We start from the raw sequence: 7,550 nt of genomic DNA, 5'->3' as shown, positions 1-7,550 counted from the left end.
TTCTGCCTTCAATTGTAAAGACTTTCTATGACAACAAATATAGATGGATGTTACCTGTTTAAACAGATGAACAGAATCTGTGTACCATAGAACATAAAACTGTGGGGGAACATGTAATCTACTGGCATTAAATGTGAAACACAAATTATGACCTATTGGAACCAGGAAAAAGACTTAAAAGTATTGCATAAGAACTGTTATTACATCTAATGAGTTTTTTTCACTTTGTGTCTGTATTCTTCTTCCTGCCAAAGAAACTATTATAAAATTTCTTTCACTGTATTATCAATAAAATGCAGCCCTCAAACAGAACACCTGGGACAGCTAAACTGCTTCTAACTCTTTCCTTCCCAGTCCATCCTCTGACCTCAATCAATATCTCTTTTCTACATATTCTCAAGCATCTTTTATTTTTTGTATTATGTTATGTTAGTCACCATACAGTATCTTTTAAAATTTAGCACAATACACTTTCAACAACAAATTATAAAGAAGAATAAGCCTATTAATACTTCAATGACCACCAGGATTGGCTCCATACAATAGAAATAAGACCTCTGTAAACAAAGCATACCACTAGGGATCATATCCCTACAAAAATCTTTCAATATTTTCTTGCAGCTCAACTAGGCTTTTCTTGCATTACCCAGGTATTTAAAATGTTTTTACATATTAATGGAGTCATTTCATACAGTTTTAAGTTCTCTAAGACCAAACTTACCTTTTTTCTTTTGCTCAATCCAATTCCATAGGTATTACAACCATCGTGGGCTTTAAATCAATATCCCAAAATATGTTTTCAGCCATGAACTCAGAAATCCTCTGTTCCACCAGGAAGCCATGTCAGGAAGATTAGCATTCCACACACCATAAAGCAAGTGAACTTACAGAATTATTCTCTTTTCCTTCCCACCATATTTTCCCATGCACCACACATTCCCAGTTACTGGACGAGTGACTGGAGGACACTGTTTACTAATTTCTGGACTCCCTGTGGTTTGTGGATATAATCATATTCCAGATATCACAGTACAAGTTTAGTTTTATACACAGGCTTCCAAGTATCATTGTGTAACACTATCCATCTGCCACCCCTTCCCTAATAGGATCAACACAGTCTTTTTCCTTTACCTGTTCAATCCCAACCAATTGAGCCAAAGGGAAGATAAACTTGACAGAAATATCTATGGTATCAGGCCATTACAAAACAATAAATGTCACATTGTGAAATAACATCCTGCCATAAATTAAGCTTACCATAATGTTCCTATATAAACCTCCTCTTGACCTCGGCCCTCTAGCACTCCTGGCCACTAGACCTTATAGACATCAGATTACATAGTGATTAAAATAGCCAACATGCTTTCCTGCATAAGATGAAAGTCCTCTGCCCTCAAGAGTGAAAGATATGGTATTCCATTATATCAATTACCCACTTTCTCCACTCACTATAGCTTCCTTATTCCAATCCATTTTAAGTCTATCTCCTGAAACAGAGATCCCTCTAGTGTCCTTGTTTGGGGGAACAAATCTTTCTCATCATGATAAGCCTCTGTGAACACTATTTTGGATAGATTCAGTATCCCCAAAATCAGCAACTAAAATCCTTGCAGATTATAAAGCAAGGTGGTAATTAAATAACAGTGCTAATTAAATCACCAGATCTTTTTTTGCCATTGGATATTGATGGGTTTGTGCACAAACTTGTGGAAAAGGTTTCACCAAAAAATATTGCATGGCCCTATGAGATTATCAACTGGATATGTTCTATCCCAAATACTGCTCCATCTGGCATGTCATAGCACTTTGCTTAAATGCCCTTTACATACCACCAGAGGAGAAAAGTCAGAAATACTGGGCCATTAAAGCAAACCCAAGTTGGCCTCCCTCAAGTCTGTCTGGGTTTTATTTCTGCTTTCCTCAAACACACTCATTCCACTTTCATATTTGGTATATTCAAAGGAGCAAATCAAGCTCTACCAGCTCTGGAAGTCAGCAAGAATCTACCTCCCTTCATAGCAGTCAGATTAGCAACTTATCATACAGGAGCTGTATAGACAGCATGTCTATTATTCAACATTCTATTTCCTATATGATTCATTGGTAGTGTTTCTCAGGTCACCTGAAAAATGACCACATGGTAAAATATAGCCACCAAAACCCAAGCCAAACTACCTGTAGTCATCTATCCATAAATGAAATCATCAATGTGTAACCTCACTTCTTTTCTCCAAATTATCCAATTGGGAGTTTTTAGGCAGATCCTGAAAATCAGCAGGAGGACAAGTTCCCTACTACGGAGAAAACAAGTCCACAGGATTTTTCCAGTCAGTCTTTCATCAGTGACATATGAGAGAGGTGGTAATAGTACTAACGCTTGTTCCAAACTGGTGTCTTGAAAATAGCATGATTTTCTTCTGCTATGGAAACATGATCCACTTATAAGTGCTTCTACCAGTTTCTATTTATTACTACTTTTGTCCCACAATCTCTCTCTTTCATCAGATTTCCCAGCTCAACCATGTTATTTTTCCACAAGGCTGACTATAAAAGGAGCTGTGTTAACACATCTTTGGGTACACACCCAGGCAGATATCCTAAACTCTGATAGGAAAAGAATCAAAGGACTGATCTTATCACTTGGTAATTGGGCTACATTTGTAGTTATCCTTAAAATGGCTACATGATATGAAGTTATGATCCACCTTAAAATATCTTAGCAATACATATTTTCAAATTTAATTCCAAAGATATTGTGTCTTGGGCATCAGTATTAGCTTCCCTCAATACACATGTTTAAACACATAATAATGCTCATTGGGTCAGGCAACACAAAAGAAAAATGTTGTGAAATAGTGAAGATATAAAATTGTGGAATTGCATCATTGTTCATCCCATTTTATCCTAGTAACCCTAAAAATACTTCTAGTGGAGTCATCAACTGCAAAGATTTCACAAGTTTGAATATTTGAAAGGACTTATAAGAACCCACAAAGCAGAGGAGGGAGGCTAGATGGTAGAAGAGTAAGGGACCTCATTACATCTGGCCCCTCGAATTTAGCTGAATATCTATTAATCCATTCTGAACACACATGAATTCAACCTGAGATGTAAAAAATATATCTTAACTCTACAAGCAGAAAAATTACTGCTTTTTGCAAGTTGGGAGATGCAGATTTGTGAATCTGCAGGGAAATATCAGTAGATAAACAGAGGGGGGAGGGAACCTCCATAAGCTGGCTACTGAAAGTGATAATACCACCAGAGCACAAAATCAGAACCCTTAGAAATTTGCTCCAGTGAGACAAATCCCTTTCTGAAAATGGCTCAGGGATAAAAGGTCAGAATTCTAGGTGGATCATTATTGTCTCAGAATCCCAAGAGACACAGAAAAGAATGGGGGTGCCTGAACTGATACAGTGCCCAAGCAGTGGAGTAGGGAAACTGGTTATGTTCAGCAAGTCTGGGAAGGACTCTCAACTCTGGTCGCCACAAACCCTGAGGTGATCCTGTAGGAAGACTGCTCTTTGCCTGAGCACCCTGAAGAAGACTGGAACATGCAGCCTGTTTACCATCCCCTGGGAGGGACAAAACAACTGCATACAGAACTGGGCAACATTGCTCAGGGCAGTGACAGTCCCAGAAAGGAAGCGGGTGGCAGGCAGCTGTGACCTGGGAGCAGTGGAGCATGCAAGCTCACAACTGCTGGCAGTCACAAAGATACAAAGCAGAGTGACACTTCCGTGTCCCTGGGACTCCCCTGGGAGGATTAGAGTGGGCGTGAACTGCAGGTGTCTGCATAGTTTGATGCACACAGAGGTGGAGATTGTTTGACAAAGAGGGTTTATTGAAGAGGGGGGACCACAAACTTGTGGCTCTGGGCCAGAAATTTGGGCATGGCCATTTTAACTCTGACCCTCTGAAGAGGCACAGAAAGCCACCAGGGAACAAAAGCCACACAGAGGAGCAACTTACATTGAGCCCATTCCCCTGACAAGGCGTGGGGCAACTCTGCCCAGGCAAAGACACCTGAGAAGCAGCACAGCAGGCCCCTCCCCCAGAAGACAGTCTGGAAGAACAGGTGAATGACAAGCTTATGGATCCCACAAGACTGTGAAACTCCAACACCAGGGGAAAATAGTATATTGAGCTCCAGGTGTTTCCTCACAACTCATTTATCCTTCAGTCTAAAATTTTCCATTTCTTTTTTTTTAACCTTTCTTCCATTTCGACTAGATTCTTATTTTACCAACTTACATTCTTAGGTTGCTTTTTAACTTTTATTTTTTTCACACCTATATTTTATAGATATATGCTTCAGATTAGTCCTTTTTCCACTCCATTCAATTATATTTATATATGTCTTGCTTTCTTTGCAATTTTGGGTGTAGTGTCTTCTAACACAGAGAATAAATTCATCCAGGAAAAAGTGGATCACCCTGCTTTATCCACCCTGAGAGATTATAGTCTCCCCCCCCCTTTTTTTTTTGTTTTGTTTCATTTTGGCTTTGTTTGCTTTTCTGTGGTGACTTCTGATAGCTTCAGATTTTTCAACGGTGCAATTTACTTGGGTCATGGTTGATAATTTGGACTCTGTTCATTTGCTCACCCATCCTTCCCAGGGCAGAATGACTAGAAGGAGGAATTCACAACAAAGAAAAGAACTAGAGGCAATGTTCTCTGGCACAGAGGTAACTGATATGGATTTCAGAAAGATGTGAGAGATGGAATTCAGGATAGCAAATATAAAGTTAATAGCTAGGCTTGAAAAAAGCATAACATGACAATACTGAATATCTAAGGGCAGAAATAAGGTCTAATTAGGCCAAACTTAAAAATGGTATGAACAAGATGCAGTCTATGATCTAACAGCTAGGGTCAATGAGGCAGAAGAGAGAAGAAGTGATCTAGAGGACAAGCTGATGGAAAGTAAGGAAGTTAAGGAAAAGAGAGAAAGACAACTAATAGTCCATGAAGAAAGGCTTTGAGAATTTCATGATGCCTTGAAATGAACCAATGTCAGAATTATTGAGCTCCCCGAGGGGCAGGAGAGAGAGAGAAGGCTAGAAGTTATATCTGAGCAAATAATAGCTGAGAACTTTCCTAATCTGGGGAAGGAAAAAAGCATTTGTATCCAAGAGACACAGAGGACCCCTCCCAAAATCAATGAAAAAAGATCAACACAGTGACATATAATAGTGAAGCTTGCAAATCTTCAAGAAAGAGAAGCTATCCTGAGACAGCAAGGGAGAGGAGGTTCATTATATACAGAGGCAGGAACATCAGAGTCTCTAAGAGACTCATTTTAGACCTAAAGACACCACCAGATGAAAGTGAGGGGATGGAGAACAATTTACCATGCTAATGAACCTCAAAAGAAGGCTGGGGTAGCAATCCTCATATCAGACAAATTAGATTTTATACCAAAGATGGTAGTAAGAGATGTAGAGGGACACTACATCATACTTAAAGGGTCTATCCAACAAGATCTAACAATTGTAAATATCTATGCCGCCAATGTGGGAGCAGCCAAATAAATAAACCAATTAATAACCAAAGTAAATAAACATATTGATAATAATACATTAATATTAGAGGACGTCAACACCCCACTCACAGCAACGGAGAGATCATCTAAGAGAAGATCAACAAAGAAACAAGGGCTTTGAATGACACACTGGACAGGTGGACTTTGCAGAGACATACAGAACATTCCATCCTAAAACAACAGGATATGCATTCTCCTCGAGTGCACATGGAACTTTCTCCAGAACAGATCACATACTGGAGCACAAATCAGGTCTCAACTGATACCAAAAGATTGGGATCATTCGCTGCATATTTTCAGGCCACAATGCTTTGAAACTGGAACTCAATCACAAGAAGAAATTTGGAAGGAACTCAAACACTTGGAGGTTAAAAAGCATACTCCTAAGGAATGAATGGGTCAAACAGGTAATTAAAGAACTGAAGAAATTCATGTAAAACTAATGAAAGGAAAACACATCAATTCAAAACCTATGGGATACTACAAAGGCAGTCCTAAGAGGGAAATACATAGCAATCCAAGCCTCCTTCAAAAAACTAGAAAAATCCCAAATGCACAAGCTAACCTTACACCTAAAAAACCTAGAGAAAGAACAGCAAATAAAGCCTAAACCAGGCAGGGGAAGAGAAATGAGAAAGATTAGAGCAGAAATCAATGAAATAGAAACTAGAAGAACAGTAGAACAGATCAATGAAACTAAAACTGTTGAAAGAATTAATAAGATCAATAAACCTCTGGCCAGACTTATCCAAAACAAAGGAGAAAAGATACAAATTTTAAAAATCATGAATGAAAGGGGAGAGATCACAACGAATACCAAGGAAATACAGATAATTGTTAGAACATATTATGAGGGGCGCCTGGGTGGTTCAGTCGGTTAAGCCTCTGCCTTCCGCTCAGGTCATGATCCCAGGCTCCTACAATCGAGCACCGTGTAGGGTTCGCTGCTCTGTGGGAAGCCTGCTTCTCCTTCTCTGGCTCCCCCTGCTTGTGTTCCCTCTCTGGCTGTCTCTCTTTCTGTTAAATAAATAAAATCTTTAAAAAAAAAAAAAGAACATATTATGAGCAACTATATGCCAACAAATTAGGCAATCTGGAAAAATGGATCCATTCCTGCAAACTTGTAAACTACCAAGACTGAAACAGGAAGAAATAGACAATCTGAACAGAACAATAAACACCAAGGAAGGAAGTAATCAAAAATCTCCCAAAAAACAAGAGTCCAGGACCAGATGGTTTTCCCGGGGGAATTCAGCCAAACATTTAAAGAAGAAATAATACCTATTCTCCTGAAGCTGTTTCAAAATATAGAAATGGAAGGAAAACTTCCAAACTCCTTCTATGAGGCCAGCATTACCTTGATCCCAAAACCAAACTAAGACACCATCAAAGAGAAGAATTACCAACCAATATCTCTGATGAACATGGATGCCAAAATACTCACCAATATCCTAGCCAGTAGGATCCAACAGTACATTAAAAGGATTATTCACCATACCCAGGTGGGATTTATTCCTGGGATGCAAGGGTGGTTCTACATTCGCAAGTCAATCACTGTGATAGAAAGAAAAGAAAAGACAAAAACCATATGGTCCTCTCAATTGATGCAGAAAAAGCATTTGACAAAATACAGCATCTTTTCTTGATCAAAACACTTCAGAGTATAGGGATAGAGGGAACATACCTCAATATCATAAAAGCCATCAATGAAAAGCCCTCAGTGAATATCATTCTCAATGGGGAAAAAATTGAGAGCTTTTCCCTTGATGTCAGGAAGATGACAGGGATGCCCACTCTTACCTCTATGGTTCAACATAGTACAAGAAGACCTAGCCTCAGCAATCAAACAAAAAGAAATAAAAGGCATCCAAATTGGCAAAGAAGAAGTCAAACTCTCTCTCTTTGCAGATGACATGATACTTTATGTGGAAAACCCAAAAATTCCACCCCCAGATTGCTAGAACTCATACAGCAATTCAGCAATAAGACAGGATATAGAATC

This window comes from Zalophus californianus, chromosome 11 (genome assembly GCF_009762305.2).
Source record: "Zalophus californianus isolate mZalCal1 chromosome 11, mZalCal1.pri.v2, whole genome shotgun sequence".
Taxonomy (NCBI): Eukaryota; Metazoa; Chordata; class Mammalia; order Carnivora; family Otariidae; genus Zalophus; species Zalophus californianus.
The sequence above is the reverse complement of the archived record's forward strand: the minus strand, read 5'-3'. Positions refer to the sequence as shown.